At 38.8% G+C, this 17,954-nt stretch overlaps 1 protein-coding gene across 9 annotated transcripts in view; it reads left to right on the forward strand.

Moving 5' to 3' along the window:
* The window catches only part of NRIP1 (nuclear receptor interacting protein 1), a 97,420-nt gene that overhangs the window by 69,155 nt on the left and 10,311 nt on the right, over positions 1-17,954 (forward strand). For 8 of the 9 annotated variants that reach the window (XM_071563173.1, XM_071563183.1, XM_071563163.1 and 5 more), the window contains one exon: positions 5,073-5,121. The exons of the other annotated variant lie outside the window; for it this stretch is intronic. The gene's annotated coding sequence lies outside the window, so the exon portion shown is untranslated. The remainder of the gene's footprint in view (positions 1-5,072; positions 5,122-17,954) is intronic. 9 annotated transcript variants of the gene reach the window in all.

Raw genomic sequence — 17,954 nt, forward strand, 5'->3', positions numbered from 1 at the left:
TGGGGAGTTAACTCCTTTCTACAGGCTCAGTTTTAGTCACTGATGCAACTTGCAGAGGATGCTCAGTCAGGCCTGATGTAATTTAGGATTCCAGAGCCTGGGCACCACCAAGCAGTTCAGCACTTAAAAAAAAAAAGCTGTCTGTCTGGGTTTTCTTGTCATTGCAGCATCAGTTGCTTTCCTTCATTGCCCTGCTTCTTTCGTGGGCTGCTGCTGGAGTTCTGTGTTTACACTGGTGTTACTGTGGATAAAAGCACACCCTGTTTTCTGGTCCATCCAAGCAATCCAGTGCTGTAAATGTATTGCAGCTGGATTAGACTGGTAAAAGCAGGTTTTAACAGCTTTCTAAAGCAAGGAAATAAAAATGGACCTGTTTGGGAAGGAAGGGCTTAGATACGTGTACTGACATTTATATGTACTTCACTATGAAAGACTCCTGCTTCAGGATAAAAAAGGACTTTACTGTTCTGGGTTAGGAAAGAGACTGAAAGAGGGAGTGGATCAGAAGAGCCTCTGCTATGTAGTGGTCTTTCCTACTCCAATCAATGTAATAGTGCTTCCCTTGCTCAGTAGACTCCTTCAGCATGTTAGATTTCTGAGAAATAGGTAAAGTTGGTGGAATTATGTTTTTGATCCTAATGCCATCATTCATCAGCTCAGTACTGACACAGTTGTTTTCTTGGGGAGAACATTTTTTCAGCAGGTATACTGGAAAACCTGTATTGCCTGTACTTGACTGACACACATCTCCACCTAAGGTGATGGAAGTGCCAATAATTTTTCTTATTTTGGAAGATAGAAGCAGTTACCGTAGTGTGCAATTCCTACTCCTTTAGTAAGAACCACTGTTTCCTCAAATTTAGTGTACCTAATTGTATTTTTTTCATCAATGGGGGGAAAAGAAATACCCAAAACTACACACAAAAGAAATAAAAAAGAAAGTATCTTGTAATTAAAGGGCAAAACTGAACATTTCCTATGGATATGGACTTCATGGTACTGGGCAAGTTGTTTATCTTCTCTTGTCCTCACTTTTCCTCGTGTGTAGAGTGGTTATATTCCAAAGGACTGCTGTGATGTCTTCACTGATGTTTGTAAAGTCTTCTGTTCTGTTCTATTCAAAGACGGAATCACTTTTTCTTCTTGCAATTTTGATAGTGTCCAGTAGCCTCCAACGTAATTTAGACTCGCACAGTGCATGTAATGAGAGGTCCTGGTGAGCAACAAAGGAATGAAATGACTGTGATCAGTCTGTAAACAGCAGCAGCCACCTAACATCAGATATTTAGATGCCAGATTGAAGTAGGCCTTTTGTAACTGAAGTGCCTCTCACTTGTCACTAGTTTGCATGTGAGTGGGGGTTTTTATGACCTCGGCTTATGTATAAGCAATACGGAATTTAATTCTGTAGTTCACTCAAGTTCAAAGTAGTTTGGGATTCTCTTTTCCAGATTCATGTAGTAGTAAGTCTGTGAAAGTCCTTTCTGCAGTGAGGATGTTGCCTGCACTCTGCAGCTTGGTGGCGGAGTATATTATTATTTTTTGATTAAGTTTTTTAATTGATTGTATGTTGCAACAAAGAAAGATAGGATGCTTGGTCAACTTCAGACACTTTCTTCTCATCTTTTCTACCTGTGGCTATCATTTTACCAAACAAAATAATTTCATGAAAGGGTAGTTCAGATGCATGTTTTGTGTAATTTGCAAGTGTGGACACTTGCACATAGTTACAGCTGACAAAATACAGTCAATGGAGGAAGAAGTGTTTTATCAACAGTTCCCTGCTCATAAGAGCATTTCCTCTGTTCTCCAATATTTATGAAGTTACGATGTCAAAGATTTTTGCAGCATTCAGGTAGTAATGATGGAGTGCAAACCAATTTGAGATGTAAAATGGCAGAATGAAATGTACTACACAAAAATCAGGCTAGTACTGAAATTTGCCAATCGAACACAGAGAAATGTTAAACAAAGAAAGGTTTTAATGGTAGTACTTGGAGTGGCAAAGATTGTGTTTGCATATCCCTATCAAGCAGTCTTGAGTTTTTTGGATGCGCTTTAGAAAAACTCCCATAAACTACTATTACCTTTCCTGTGATTGATACCTGTGCATAACACAGATCATGCTTGCTCTTGGAACTTAGGCATTTGCTTTAAAGTAAGGTAGCTGTAGTGGAATATAACAATTTGTGGAAAACTCAAGAAAGCTGTTTATGGAAATACCTTCTGTTCAGATGTATTAACGAAAACGAGACTGTTGTTACTCCATCTTCTTTAGTCATTCTTGTCTTATCAAGCAGCTGACAAAAATAGGTTTCATTTAGTGCACATTTTGTTTCTTGTATGTTGAAGTGAATTGCAAGAATGGTTTAGTCTATTAATTTTCATTTTGGAATCTTACTCCTGTCCTCCCTGTGCAAATGGAGTTTTTGGTCTGAGTGGTGATGGATAGGCAGTAACTTAATGGTTTTTTTTCTCCTCCCCTCCTACCCAGTTTTCAGCAACAGGTTAGTCAAGATGCATTAGATCTTCCAGTCCTTAGTCTTGTTTCTTTGGTCAAAGTCACAGTAAAACCAATGTAAACTCCTGAAGATTTTGGACCATATGCATTGTAACAGTGTTTATCGCAGTTCAGTGGAAATGCGCCCTACCACAGTGAAATACAGCTGATGTTTGAGGAACCATGCAACCTAGTATTTCACCTCTGACTTTATAGTTTAATGAAGCAGTTGCTTATATCCTTTTACCATATGCAGTGTCCTACATCTTGTTTCTGCCATTCTTTTTCTTACTCTTTGTGACTTCAGGCTGGTAAGGCAGTGTCCCAAACTGCTTGAGTAGCCTCACTGTCTTCACCTGCCATTGATGCTTTTCCTCCTTCTTATACCTGCTTTTCCACTACAGCCCTTTTTCTCTCCTCTGTTATCACTGCATCTTATCTTATTTTGTAAGCCCTTTGGGGTTGCAGACTGAATTTGCAGGAATATAAAATGGTTTACAATAGTAATTATGTCAAATGTCAAGCATAGGCAGGCCTGCTCTCAGGAACCTGACAGCACATAAAGAAAGAAAGTGCTTTTTGCACCCCAATAGGTTATTCTTGGTAAACCAAACTGTTCACCTCCAGTAGTGCTACTAGCAAGCTCTGGTTTGTGATGTAGTAGAGAGATAGCAAAGAGACTTTGAAAGCAAGGGTTAAATTTTATTTGCAATAACACAGAATTCAGAGGTAGACCAAGTAAATAAAACCCCTCTGATTTGAGAAGGAGGAAGAGAAACTATGTTCAAAAAAGTAGAGAACTTGCAGAATGAAGTCTGCTGTTTGGGTTGGGAAGGTTGTTTCATTAAGGCAGCTGAGACACAGAAAGCTTCTTTGTTTTATTGAAGGAGGTCTGGGTTTATGTTTAACCAGTCTCTGGGACAGGTGCTCTCTCAGCCTTCACCTTCCTCCTCGAAAGTTTCCTTATTCATATATTTGGCACCACCGGCTGTCATGATTAAAAATAAGTAACTATGGTCACTGAAAAGTTTTCCTAGCAGCAGTATTTCCTTTCCTTCTCTGGCCTTCGTAGCATCTGTGCTCTCTGAAGTGAAAACAGATTGCATCAGGGTAGAGATATTGTCATTGTATCAGCCAGGGAAGTGAAAGAGCTTTCACCAGGTTTTTAAAAGCACCAGCTCAAGAGAAGGGGAGCCCTTTGACACTGTGTTTTAGCCCTTTTATGTTTTATTTTAGGCCTTTTGTACCCTTTTCAACATACATCATTAATTTTTGTGTTTTGTTGATCTTTCAGTGTGCATCACTCTTTCCTCCCTTCTAATCGTATGTAGTAAAAGAAAGGTATGGAGTGGAGTGAAAACTGTATTATTACAGCAGGATGTATTTTTGTACCTCAAAACCAATAAGAGCATTTTTTTCTTCTGTGAGAGGAAGGGAAAATGTACTTATTCTGGAAGGCAGTGTCGCTCTAGGGCTTCATTTAATTGCTGTCCAGCTGAAGTTGTCAGCATCTCAGAGGTGCAGATGTATTTATTTTAAACTTAATATAGACTATGATGAGGGAAAGGGGGCAAACAAGTCTGTGAGGAAAGGCAAGTAACATATGTCATTTGTGTTTTGGCTTGTGGTCTTGCAGGAGGTATTCTAGTGGATTTGGATTAATTTTTGTTCTGGTAATTTACTGTTGGAGGAGAGGAAGAAATAGCCTCCAGAGTGTGGATGATCTTCACCTGGGGAGCAGTGCAGAAACATAATGGAATTTCCTGTGTGAGAGGTGCCTGAGTATTACAGCAAAAATGAGTGTTTGTGGAAACAAAAGGATAAGGAAGAAGGACACATTAAGTGGTTAGGTTGTGTAGGTAGAAATGAAAGTTACTAATGTCTGTAGTACAGAGATGAGAAATTTTAAACTTAGTCTAAAGCAAGAGAAAAACAATGGGAAAGTTGAAGTAAAGAGTTGTACGGTCAGAGTGTCTTGAGGGGAAAGATTACAATAACAGCTGTGTTTTGTGTAGTGGGGAATGGTCATTGGATGTCCTTAATGTTACAAAAGTGTGGGTTGCAGAAATAGGGAGCTGAATGAGAGTAACATGGATAATAGCAGGAGAAAGTGAGAAAGATTTTAAAAAGCAGAATGCAGTGTCAAGGGTGTGTAGTGTGTTGTTTATTTTGGTTTTGGTTGGTTGGGTTTTGCTTTCTTGTTAGTCATGGTGTGTAAATGGATAGCAGGAGTGTTAAAATAAAGATAATCTGCTGATGACAGCTTTTTTTGACAAAGTGGATAGTATTAACCAGGCAAGGAGATCTATCCCCTCTCTCCTGGCACATTACCTTTATCACCTTGCTCAGCTCAGTTTCACTTGTCAAGGTCTGATCCTGTCACAAACCGACCACAAGTAAAACCGACTTTGGGGGAAAACTCTGTTTAAGTCTGTTATGCCTTGTAGAAGTAAGACAGACTCTCTTTCATGAGCTAATATTGAATTAGCAGAGTGATTTCTTGTTACACTAGAAATAATGTTTTCCACCATAAGTTTCTGCATCCTGATTATAATGTATTTATTTTTGGCAGGGAGGAGTGAAAAGCAGATTCACTAAGATCCGGCAGTGACACTTGAAAGGTATGAGTTTTTGCCCTGAACTTGTGAAGTTTATTAACCTGTATTTTTTCTCACCCTGGGCATGGAATGGTAACTTTATCTCATTCACACTTCCTTTGGTCCTTACCTCTCCTAAGAATTGCGAGTCAGAGGGTGGTTTATTTCACATCCTTGTATAGTCTTGATCTCTTTCTCTGGAGTTTGCTAACTAGGGTGCCAAGCTAACAATCTTCTAAGCAGGTTCCTGGGAAGCTGAAGACACGATCACCTGCCCACCAGAACTTCTGGCCTTTCCTCCTGAAATGGATTTGAAATTGTATGCTTTTAGAGCATAAAGTCTCTTTGAGAACAATAGGTTGTGGAGAGTTTTGTGGCCTTTTTTCCATCTTGTCTTTCTTTGGTTTACATTTCCCTTTCCAGTTTGATTTGCTTCAGCAGTTATTTGGTATTTGGGAGTTATCTTGTGGTTTTGTAAGATTCCTGCAGGTACATATGAGCCTGAACTACTCTTGAATAAAATCACATTAATGTTGTATTCAGTGGAGTTTTTTTGGTGTCGCTCACCAATGAAATTTAGCAACAGAATTTGAGCAAAAACATTCTTATTTAGCTTTGTGACCAGATTCTTATAAAAACTGAAAAAGAGAAGAAACAACAAAAATATGGTTTAATGAGAATAGAGGCAAGTCAATGAAACTTACCTTCAGGTCATTGACAAGGCCTTACTAGATATTGATTCAGAAGATGCTGGAGTTACTTATTGATGGCATATTGAGCTGGGAAATGGCTCTTCCAGTTACATCAAGGGAAGATGTCTTTATATAACACAAAGGACAGGGGTTGTGACCTGTCAGCCATGCTCAGATCTGTACCATGGCAGATTAAGCTGGAAATAATACCTGGGCTGATCAGCTGAATCAATAGAGTTGTGGTTACGGATAATAACTCTAAGTTAATGACCTTGTGATACATGGTTTAAGTTACTTTGGTGCAGTTTCACCTGTTTTTTTGCTACATTCTTGAATTTTAGGTCTTTTGTTGCGACAATTTCCCCCACTGTCTCCATACTCTTATCAGTAGACATTAAGTGACTAGATTAAAACTATAATTACAACTTTTAAGATACTTCTGTGTGTTCCCCCACAACCTCAAAGCTGAGACAAGATTTGCAGAGGCAAATTCACCCACCTCCCACGGGCTCTTATTGTTAACCCTGGCCAATTTTATTAGATGTTGAGTTGCTATCAAACTTCCAGCATGTTGGAAACTAAATCACCTTGCTGTGTGTTGAACAACTTGAGGAGCGGGAATGCTGGAGTAACTGATCTTGCACATCTTGGAAATCCTTTGCTGTGTCCTGAATAATGGAAGAATATTGAAATTTTGAATATGAACTAGTTTGCTTTTTGTAGTCATGATGCTTAAACAGGTGATGTATTACTGTTTTTTACTATGGTTGATATCCAGAAAGTCTGCTACTTTAATATGTGTTGCATCATTTAGGTATCTCTCTCATACATTGACATGCATAATCTTGCGTGTCCTATTAAAATCCATAGATCTACTTATGTAAAGAAAAATAAATAAGGAAAAGGAAAGTATAAGGTTCAGGGCCTTACTACTGCACTATTCATCAATATGTTATTTTAAATTTTTTAAAAATTTAACATTTTAGACATGTAAATATAACCACAGTCAATACCTACAAAATAGTTAAAGTTGTACCTTTACAAAATTGGACATTGATAGCCATGAATTTCTTTAAGATAACCCATTGTTTTAGACTACTTGACCACTGAATTGACCAGAAATATTCTCTTCTCTGTGCTAGCTGTCATATTCATTTCTGTTTCTATATTGGCTTGTCATTTATTGCAGTTTGTCATTACCCCTTTTAAAAAGACAAGACATTTGAAATGCTTTACCTTTGGGTTGCCATGTGGAAGGATGCCTGTTTGAGCTCTCCAAAGAGAAATAGATTAGAATTGGGTTTCAGATGTTTTCTACTTAGTGCCACAATAAGAAAACGACCAAAACCACCACTGACTGCTGATAGCAACCTGTCACATCCCAGCTTCTCTTGAAGAGAGGGGATCTTTAATCCAAAATTCAAAATCAGCAGAAACTTCATGCCTTCTGCAGGTTATGAGCGTTAAGACAGTGAGGTTGTAGTTAACAGGCAAAAAACCCCAAACGAAACCTGCAACTGCTGCTGACTAGTTTTATTCAAGGTTTACTTTTGAAGATTAAAGACAGATTTTTTTTTTCCCTAGTGTAAGCTTGAGAGAAGACCTACCATGATACTGAATGAGCAGTTATTCACTGTAATATAGCTAATCTAAAGGCTTTTTCACACATTTGAGTTTTCGTACATTAGTAAATTTAGATGTTATGTGACTCCAAACATGTTTATTTTAGAGTGCTGGGTTGTTGTACTGCTTTATCAACTATTTCCTAGAATGTGTTCGGTTGGGAAATGTCTTATATACACATTTTCATGTGTATTTGGTTTTCAGACTAAGTTTCTGATTTGTTTGTGAATGTTGAATTAACCTCTGTTTTTTCACAGTCATTGCCAAATTTATTGGGTTTGGTTATTATATTTCTTCCCTAAGACCTTAGTGCAGTGAGCAGCTTTATCAGCCTTTCGCAAAGGAGGAAGGATAGAAATTCCCCTTGAAAAAAAAAAGGATCCAACCTCCCCTTTTCTTCCATTTTGCTGAAAGGGTTTAGAAAAGAAGGGACTAAGGAAGAGCAGAACTGCATTGCCCTGAGGTCTACGACTTAACTCAATTTGATCTTAAACCAGTGACTGTTTTAAGATCTGATGAATCACTAGCAGAGTTAAAAGCACCTATACCATTGTGCTGAGAAGCTCACATCTCAGGCTTCAGGAGTGATTTGTATCTGGCCCTAGTAGCTCAGGCAATACTAAAGCTTAAAAGGGTGACAATCTAATTCTTGTGAAGGATGTTTTCAAAAAGGAGACAACTTTTTAAAACTTGACTTCTTTTTGTCTTTTTCATTTAAGGCCTTTTCTTTAGTAGCTGAGCCAACCCGATCACACAGGTAGACTGCTGCAAACGTAATACCTATACAAAAATTAAATGGAGAAAAATCAGTAAAGAAATATTGAATTAATAACCAAAAAAAGATACAGGAGGGTCTGTGATGGCATGAATGTTTTACTGGCAATGTCCAAGAGACCCACATATACAAGTGAGTTATGCAGGTCACCCGAAATGTGTTCCAATAAAAGCTTTAATACCAACACAAACAGTCTTATTTATAGACATACCTCTCTGTCTAAATATAAACTGCTCCCAGTCATGTCTAGACTAACATCAGAGTGGTGCTGGTATTGAAAGTGCGGGTTCAGAATTAAGAGTACAAGCCACACTGGCTTTTAAATTACTGCTTGGTACCATGAGCATCTAAACTTTGTGGAAGCAGTGCACCTTTGAATGTCAGTCAGATGATGCTGTGTCACCCAAGACACCCCTTCTTCCTCTCCTTTAAGCATCAGAAGGCTACGTCTGGTAGACGTGACCTGTAAGATAAATATTCTTCTGCATATGTTTAAAGCTTTGAGAATGTATCAGTGGGTGGATGGATAGATCAGTAAATGACTTTCATTGCTAACTATTTTCAGCAGCTGGGTTTTAATGAGTCTTTCAACTGTTGCTACTGTGTTTAATCTGCTCACTTACTCAGCATTCAGCATTAAAGAAGCTTTCTAGGAGGTAAATGTTGTCCTGATTACAGAAGAGGTTTGATTGTGTTCTGCATAGACTTTGTGTTGAGTTCTTTTTTTTTAATTAAGAAATATGTGCAGTGCACACAGATAATTAGGATAAATAAGCAAGTGTTGTGCTTGGAAATGCACATCCAAAGATACAATTGCTATATTATGTATCGTGGACTGTACAGTTAAAAACTGAGATCCTGACTCTCTAGCAGTGGTCTTGCTGTTGTGTTTTGTGTTTGTCAGTGGGTTTTATATTTAGATTTCTGAGTTCATATGTATCAGCACATGGCTGAACAGAGTAAAAAAGGTGGCAAAAAGTGTTTTCCACTTGCTTTTCATTTAACATAAGAGTTCTCCCATAATTTCCTTGCTATACTGCCTAACATCACTTGTCAAAATAAATATGGACAGAGCAGCTGCTCGCAAAGGTAGGGAATGTTTAAAATGTATAATGTACCAATGTGAAGAAAATGTAGCGTAGTGGTATTTCTGGTAAGTGTACTAAAAAAATACATGCAGGAGCTTTGATCAAATGCCAGCTCTTACATCAGTCCTCTTTGTAATCTTTCTTGCTGATCTGTGACCTTGACCTTGTGTTTGTGTTTGTATGTCAAATCTATTTTAGGGATGGACAAACTAAGTTCATTTTAATAGGATTTATACTCACGCTTCACAAGATACTTCAGTAAAATCCCCAAATTAAAATATTTGGATCAATTAAATTTTCAGTCATATTTTAAGATTTCAGAGGGCTTGAATGCATTGACTTCTTAAAATTATTTTTTGTAATGCTCTGTAGGAGACGCTTCTTAAAAAGGCATCTTTGCCTTAGTCATGAACTCTTCTAAAGTCAGCACAGACCTTCCACCTGGAGGTGGAGTTTTCTCTACAAGAACCTCACCAGTGGCAATGCTTTGGTTTGGCATTAAGTGAGGTTCCCCAGTGGAAGGAGTAGTCCCTGCTCTTTGTCCTTCCTCATGCCACTCACAGTCACCCATTCCCGCATGGAGAGCTGTGCAGCACACACTCACCAGTGTCTTTGGGGTTTCTTTTGATGGGGTGAGGTCCTTAGTCTGACTTCCCTTGTAGGAGCTTTGTGTAGGAATGCTTGTGTCAATCCTAAGAAGGTGGCAGGCTCAAGTGGCTGCAGATCCATAGACCAAGACAAGGCTATGTATTTTGACAGCAGCTTCACACTTAGATCAAACAACAATTCTTGTGGAACCATGTTTTCGTATACATTTACATGTGCAGATTCTGAACTAGGTTATTTCTAGCATTGTTGTCCATGGTGATTGGATGGCTTTTTTTTCCTAGAGGTGGAGCTCCCTAGCAGCCTGCTGGGCTCTGATGCACTGGTGTGTTCAGCAGGGTTCTTCAACTCAGGCCTTATTGTAGTCGTGTGCTAAGAGGGCATTGCAGTTGGTTGGTGTTCTGACACCTTGTGCATACAGCTTCATAAATGCTTACTCAGGTTGTTGGCTTCACAGGCACTATGGAAGATGGTCCCAGATTAGGTAATACTTGTATGTAACTATGGAGCAATAGACTTATTTTGAATAGGTCTTCTATTTTTTTAGGGTAGATGTTCTTTTATGTAGAAAATCACATTTCGTCAGAAATCAATCACACATCTGTGTTGCTTTGTTTTTACAGGTTTTAATTTGGTAAAACCACCTGTTTCAACTCTCTTGACAGTAATGGGACAAGTGGTAACAGCAAACAACCTTTTTCGCTATTTTGCAGTTATTTCTTTCATGCAACACTCGTAAAAACCAGATAGATAATGTTTCTTTTGTACAATTTTGTTACGGTGTATTATCTTCTTAAAATGAATGCTGCCTTTATCATCCTAAAACTGTTTTAAAATGTATGTCCTCATATTGAGGGGTAGTTCAGCTCTCCCCTTTTCAGCTCTCTGCTGTTCTACCATGGCTTTGTGGCAGTGAATACTGTTTCCACTGGTTTTGAGTTAAATTGGTATTTTAATTGTTCTGATTTGTGTCTAAGGTTGAGTTGCACCCCAGTTCCTTACTTTTGAGGGTCATCTGGTCATCTCTGTATACATCTGTATGGCTTTAAACCTTTTTAATATTTTACTTAGGGATTTATGTTATGAATGTTTTCAGATTAACTCTGGCATAGTGATAAAATAAGGGCTTTGTGTCCTTTTGGCTCTACAGGATGTTGTGAGCCTCATCTTCAAGGTTTCACTAAAGTTGGTTCTTTTGTTTCATCTTTTATTTCATTTGAGTTTATTGCTGCTTTGGAGGCAAAAAAACCCCACCACATAATTTTTTGTTTGAATTGACCTAGAAGAGATGGTCTTGCTAATACGATTTTTTCTTTTCCCACCTAATTATAGGTATATGAGCCTCTTCTGTGTCTATAACCTTTAGAAACATCATCTACAATAAGCTGAAGTCTCCTATTACAGTAGAAACTGTATTGTCCCTTCCACTCAAAAAAAACCAAAAAACAACCCAAACCACAAATCATCGGGGTCTCTAACATGGATTTATAGGGTTTTTACATATAATTGAATGGTGTGCGACTGTGATCCTGTATTTCATCTTGCTGTGGAATTACTGTGCATTTGTGTTGTTAGATGAAACCTGTTCTGTTGTAAAGTCTAGAAAGTGGCTCTCATTCATAACTTAACTATGAGGTGCTTGGTCCCAAGTGGAACACAACTACTACTATCAATAAAGTACTGTGCATTACTCTTCAGTGCTTTGCTGCAGTTTGGCATTTGAAACTAATTCTTGGTTAAAATAACATAAAGTGACTTATCATATGACAGGCCATGTTATACAGTTATTCTAAGAAATACACAATTTTATTGCAGTGATATCAATAACTGCCTGTATCTTTAGATCCCTCCAACAAGCAGAAGGTCAGAGTTGTGTAGAAATGCATTATCTGCATGCATCGATCATAATTCAAAAGCATGATTGCCCTGAAGAAGACATTGATTTCTTCGCTGTATATTAATCAAGTTTCATTCTTGGGGAGTTGACGTAGTGTTAAATGCATAATCAGTGATTTGTTTTTGTAGGTGTTGGAGGGAATGGGAATCTGGTTGTGACTGTCCTTTCTTAATTGCTTGTTTATAGGCAAATGGTTTACCAAAGATGGGAAAGATGCATCTTTTGTCCATCCTCTTGTATATTATCCATTCCTCTATCCTAAAAACAAGTATCTTTGTAGATTTTTGTGTGTTTTTTTGCTCTTTGTCTCTTGAATAAGAAGATTCAATTAACCAAAAACCTTTCAGCTCACTGGATTTCTTAGCCTTGATAAACAGCATTACCCAAGTTAGTTGAGATTTAGTCATATATGTTATTTGTGGACTCCTGTCCTTAATGTGTGTGGGGATGGGGTGTAACTTTTCTGCATCATCTTTTAGTTTCTGCCCTTTTTATCTTCAGTAAAAGGAGATCATTGAGCAATGATCCAAGGGGCAGTGTTAGATGTCAAATACCTGATTCCTTCACAGGTGGCATTTGTAGGTTGAATGACTATTCCTCCTCATAGTACAATTAGCAAAGAGTTGGCAGAGACTGTGTTTCTAAGAAGTTCATGTCTGAGTGTTAGCAGATCATGATCAGCAAATTAACTCGAAGATGGCCTTTACAGTACCATTAGAGAACAAAATATAAATGTTCCTCCCATAATATTTGTAAGAACAAAATATATGTGCATGAGAGTCTGGCTTAGGAATTGACTAAAATGTCTATGAAATACTGTGGTGAATCATAGGTTACATGAACAATATGGGTGGGGTTTTCTGCATCTAGAAGTGATTGTTTCTGTGATGCTCAATTCTTTTACTTGTTAGAAGAAATCCTTATTTAAAGTAGGCTGGCATTAGCTGTTGTTTGAAGAGAGCCACAGCATGACAAATGGCCACATGTGTGTTTCATCTCTGAACTTCGCAGAACCCTGTAGCAGGCCAGATTTGGATTAAGCTGTGTATGGTGCTTAAGCGTACTTGCAAACCTTGGAGAGCTGCTGCTAAGGCTTTCACAAACTCAGCTTCCATGGCAGTTGTCTGTCTGCCATTTCCCCCTTCAATAACTGACTTCAGTTGTTTTGAGGATTTGCTTGGGTTTGAGGTGATAGTGGATGAGGGACTTTTTTAATAATAGGGTGGTTTGGTTTTTGGTTTGGTTTGGTTTTTTGGTGATTCTTTGTCTTTTTTGGTTTGGTTTGGTTTGGTTTCTTTTATTTGTTTGTTTATGTGTTGCTTTTTCGTTTTTGTTTTCTTTTTCCCCCTCCTTTCTGATAGGTTTATGAAGTAAGCTTCAAAAACACAAGTCACATGCAACTTAGCCAGAAATGTCTGCCTGTGGCCTTTTGTAAGCTGTGCATTGTGTTCTGGAGTAGGTAGCTGAGTGTCAGCATTGATGGATGAGTTGCAGCAGACCAGCTCTGTGTTGCAATATCCTGCTTCTTGCGGGGGACCAGCCTCTTTGGGATCCCTTGCCACTGGGCTAGGCTTACTCTGGCACCTGAGCTGCCTTGGCTCTCTCCTGTACCCGTCAGTCTGCAGGGCAGACAGACCTTTCTCTAAACACCACCATGCTCAGGTTGCTGTCGTTTGTGCTCATGCCGTCCTCTCCTGGGGGGACATGTCTGTCAGGGCTGGATGGGACTTTCTTCTCAACGTGCTTCCCTTGAGCTGGGTGAACACTGCCATGTAGCCAGCACTGCCCAGGATTTGGTCTTTCATGTGAAAATGCTTTGCCACAGAGTTTGAGGTGTCCAACATCTGTGTCTCTCCTAGCATGATGCACAGCCTGCCTTGCCGCCTCCTCGAGCAGCTCTCTATGTGGATATGAAAATCTCTGTGACATTTCCACACCTCATTTCAGCAGATGCTGGAAATATTGCATTCCCCCTTGATATCTATTACATACCATCCCAAAGCTACTCGTTGTCATGAGGTGGTATTGCATGGTCTGGGTGAGTCACAGATTCCCGGACTGGAGAATCCCATGTGAAATCTGAGGAGCGAAGGGACACTGAGATGAGGTGTCTGAAATCCCCCTTTCCACACCCCAGATGGAAGGTGTAGGAACAGCCTCCCCTTCCTTATGTGCCTCTGGGATCACTATTAACAACAGTAATAAGTCTCTTAAAGGCTAAAGTAAATCTAGATAGTCTCTGCCAGGAGAATAGTTGTTTTTTTCCTTCCCCACTCAGTTGTTGGTTTACTAACATTTCAGTCCAGTGGTCTGTCAGATCTTATTCTCACAGGAAAAACTGTGTCTTGTGCCTGCTGTGCTGTTGGTTCTGCGTTCTCATCAAATTTATGTGACACAGGATTTACCAGTGACTCGGAGTTTCTGTGCTTTTGTAAAATGGTATATTTTGCATTGCTTTGAGCTGTTTCATCAGCTGTTACAGATTTGGGTTTCTACAGTGGTTTTCAAATCCTACTATTAAGCTGCTAAAATAATCAGGAAGTTTTGACTGTTCTGTTTTGGGTCTGTTCCTTTCCACTCAACCCCTCCCGTCCCATCCCCATACTGAAGAAAACAACACCTCTTTCTATTGTCTAAAACTTCTCTTAAGAAAGTCAGATCAGGACTGGCTTTGGCAGTACACAGATTAACGAAACTCTAGGGAGAAGGCTTTTCCATCTCATATGCTCGTGCAGAACTTGGTCGTGAAGCTGTGGCTGTTCCTGATCCTGCCATTATCCAGGGGGATGTTTCATAGAGGGAGGGATGCTGTGGGACCATGCCAGCCTGAAAGGAACAGCCCTAACTCAGGGTGGGGGATGCCAACTCTGTGCTGGGGTCAGGGCCTTGGGAGCCTCTCCAGATTTCCTGGCAGGAGCAGGAGCTCCTGCTGCTTCTGCAACATGATTCCCCATGTGCCCTCTCCTGACCGAGCTGTTTAAAAGGGATAGGGTATCCTTCCCGTGTTTAAAATGTCTTTTGGAGTCAGTCAGTAAGCCTTAACGAAGGAGTGAATAACGTGCCAAGCTCCTGGGAAGAAGCCTATTTTTGTTTTCTCAAAGTGGTATCGTACCATTGGAGGAGAGGAGCCTGATTTATTTTATTTCAATGATTTAACTATAAAAAAGGCTTCTGGATTCCCAGGTTCTTTTGAGTGCAACCATGGAATAATTTTATTGCTGAGTTTTGCTCCCCCATCTGATCACTTTTGCTTTTTATTTTTTGGTCTAAATTACATTTGCAAAAGAAACCTTTGAAATGTCTTGACAGCCGGAATCAAAACTGTGAAGAGGTCTCAGCTGCTCCATTCATCTCAACAGATTTCTGACTTAAAGTGTGGATTTCAGAAAGCAAAGCACTTAAATACTTGATTCTCTTAAAGCACGTGCTTAAGTACCATTGAAGTACGCTCAGGTTTGTGCAGGGGATTTGGTGCCCAGGGCTGTTGAATCAGACCTGTTTCACTGCTCGTAACCTTAACAGAAAGTGTCAACTGAAGTGCTTTTACCACCATCTTAAAAACATCTTTCCTGCTTGCTGAAATCAAAGATTTACAAACTGAGCTTCGTAACAAAATAATTCGGGGACAGCAAGTCTCCTTTTCCCCGACTCATGCTTAGTTCACTGCAAGATTCTGCTTCAATTTTCCAGCGCATCTGGGAATTTTTGTAGAGACCTTAATTTCATTGTGTTCTGCAACAATTCACTGCAGTCAGCTTTAAGGATGGGGAATCACTTAAAATCCTGTATTTTAGGTAGTTACTCAGTGCTATTAGTGGAGCTGCTGAGCAACACACAACCTTTAATATGTTTATCCTCAATTATCTTTCTGAAATTTGCATCTATTATTACTCCATCTGGGAAAACACGGTACAGAGACGTAAAACCAGAAGTCAGACAGCCTGTCTGCAGCACAGGGAGTAATTGGACCCCTGGATCCCAAGCTGCCACTGTAATCACTGTACTGCATTCCTCAAATCTGTAATAATTAAAATGACTGAGCCATTGGTTGATGTGGTGGGCTGGGGCCTTTACGTTTGGGTATATGAGAACAGGAAGTCAGTGAGCTAATGAGAGACTTTTTCTGACTCTTCAGTAGTTGCTAAGCATTGGAACACCAAATTTATTAAATATCTGAAGATTTTTATTTCCCAGACCAGTTCGATTTTAGCTCTACAAATTCATGTTTTGATGCATCTCAACTTAAAAACGGAACATAAAATGGTTACAGGAATTTAATAGTCAAGAAAGAACTCTGAAATGCAGTTGATAAAATGCAGTTGATCTTTGTGAATGTATACAAATGCCAACCTCTATTAATAAATCAAACAAAGTGTGTGAATTTGGTAATCTCTTTGCTAATAAATGTTTGCTTGGGCAATCTGCTAACCACTGCTAGTTTCCAAAAGGAAATGATTCCTATAAGATTTTTTCTCGTAGTCTTAATTCAAGATCATAGGGAAGACATCTTGTTAATATCCAGTTTTATGGGTTATTTCCAATAAATTGTGTAACCCTTCAACTTATAAATACTAGTCTAGTACGCTATAATACTAGTAGTTGTTAATTTACTTTGGCTCTCTGTTCTATTTAGCAAAGGGATTTAACTAGAAATACTAGTCTGGGATATTGGAAAAATGTCTTAGGGATGTAATTTTGCTAGTTTCAGTTGTGAACTATTTTTGGTTTCTTAAATGGTGGGAACTGAATATCTGTTGGGTGAACTAGAAGTCTGCTGTTTGTTTACAGTCTCCAGTTAGGTTTTTACAATTGAGATCAAAGAATTCTTTAAAAATCAAAAGTATACGTTCATGAGCAAAAAGGCATTGGCTCAGTTGTTGTGTTTTAACATACTTGTTCATGTATTCTCAAGTTTCATTATCTTTTGCAGCAGTAATACTTTTCTAAGCAAAGGATGTCAAAGTTTGTTGCTATTGTTACTTAAAAATCTTTGTGGTGAACAAGTATATTTGTAGTTTGCAAGCAAAGAAAAACTCCCAACAACTGCAAAAAAAATAGAATTAATATACATGGTTCAGTGTACATTTTGATATTCTCTTACCTGCCCTATTCTGCACACAGTTTCTCCCTGGGCACATTTTAAAAGGCTGTAGGATCAATTTCTCCTGGTATGCTCCACTTGGGGAGTGTCTCACCAGGTTACAGCATTTGTGCTGTGGATTCTGCTGGTGGTTTAGTTTTGTCTGGGTAAACATGTTTTAATGAGCTATAATCAGTGGGTGCTCTTGGAGGGTCTCAAAATAGTCTCAGCAAAACAAGTGGGTTATTTATTTCTTAGCATACAGAAGTCTGGGAGAAAATAGTAGAAGTTGCAACAAACAGTGCATTTACAGTAGTCAAGAAAGCACATCAACTTATCAATTTATGTTTTCACAGTAACTAAATATAATTTTTATGTGTAGAGATTCATAGAACTTAGCAATTTATTCAGCCCTTACTGGGACATGTGAGCTCTGTTGCCGTATGGCTTCTCCTTTCTCTTCCTTCTTCCCTTTTTCTTCCTGTTCTTCTGCTTTTTTCTTTTCTCTGTTCTGGTAATTTCTTGAATAATATTTAACATCAAGAAAAATTAACGTTTCAGTGAGGCCAGAGAAGTTCTTTGGTACAGTCTCTGTTTTTAAAAGGTTGCTGAATGGTTGCCTTAGTGTCCAGCTGAACATTACTTTGCAGAGCTGGTTTGGTTTCCACATGACTGTGCCTCAGATAGTAGAAGAAAATCATTCTTGGTTCAAAACTTGCTGCAAGTGCCTGGTTATGGGACTGCCTTCAAACCCTGGAATTTACTGCCTGGTTTCCCATCACAAATAAGGTGTAGGACTAGAGACAGGTTTTTAAAACTGTAATTTTAGTTCTTGACAGATGACTTCTTCACATTTGTGTATCGAACATTAAATCAAGTAAGATTTTATAGCACTGTAATACCTGTTGCAGCACTAGATCAGAAGAGGATTTTAAGAGGGATTGCTGATGTTAAGTGCTTTTCAGGTTTAAAGAAGGTTCCTCTGCATCAACTTGATTTCTGTAAAATTGTCAGGATTTCCATAGCACTGAGTAATTAAAGTAAAATAAAAAGTGGCAAAACACTTCTTAGAGTAGTTATTGTATGTAGACTGTAT

Source organism: Pithys albifrons, chromosome 1 (assembly GCF_047495875.1).
Source record: "Pithys albifrons albifrons isolate INPA30051 chromosome 1, PitAlb_v1, whole genome shotgun sequence".
NCBI lineage: Eukaryota > Metazoa > Chordata > Aves > Passeriformes > Thamnophilidae > Pithys > Pithys albifrons.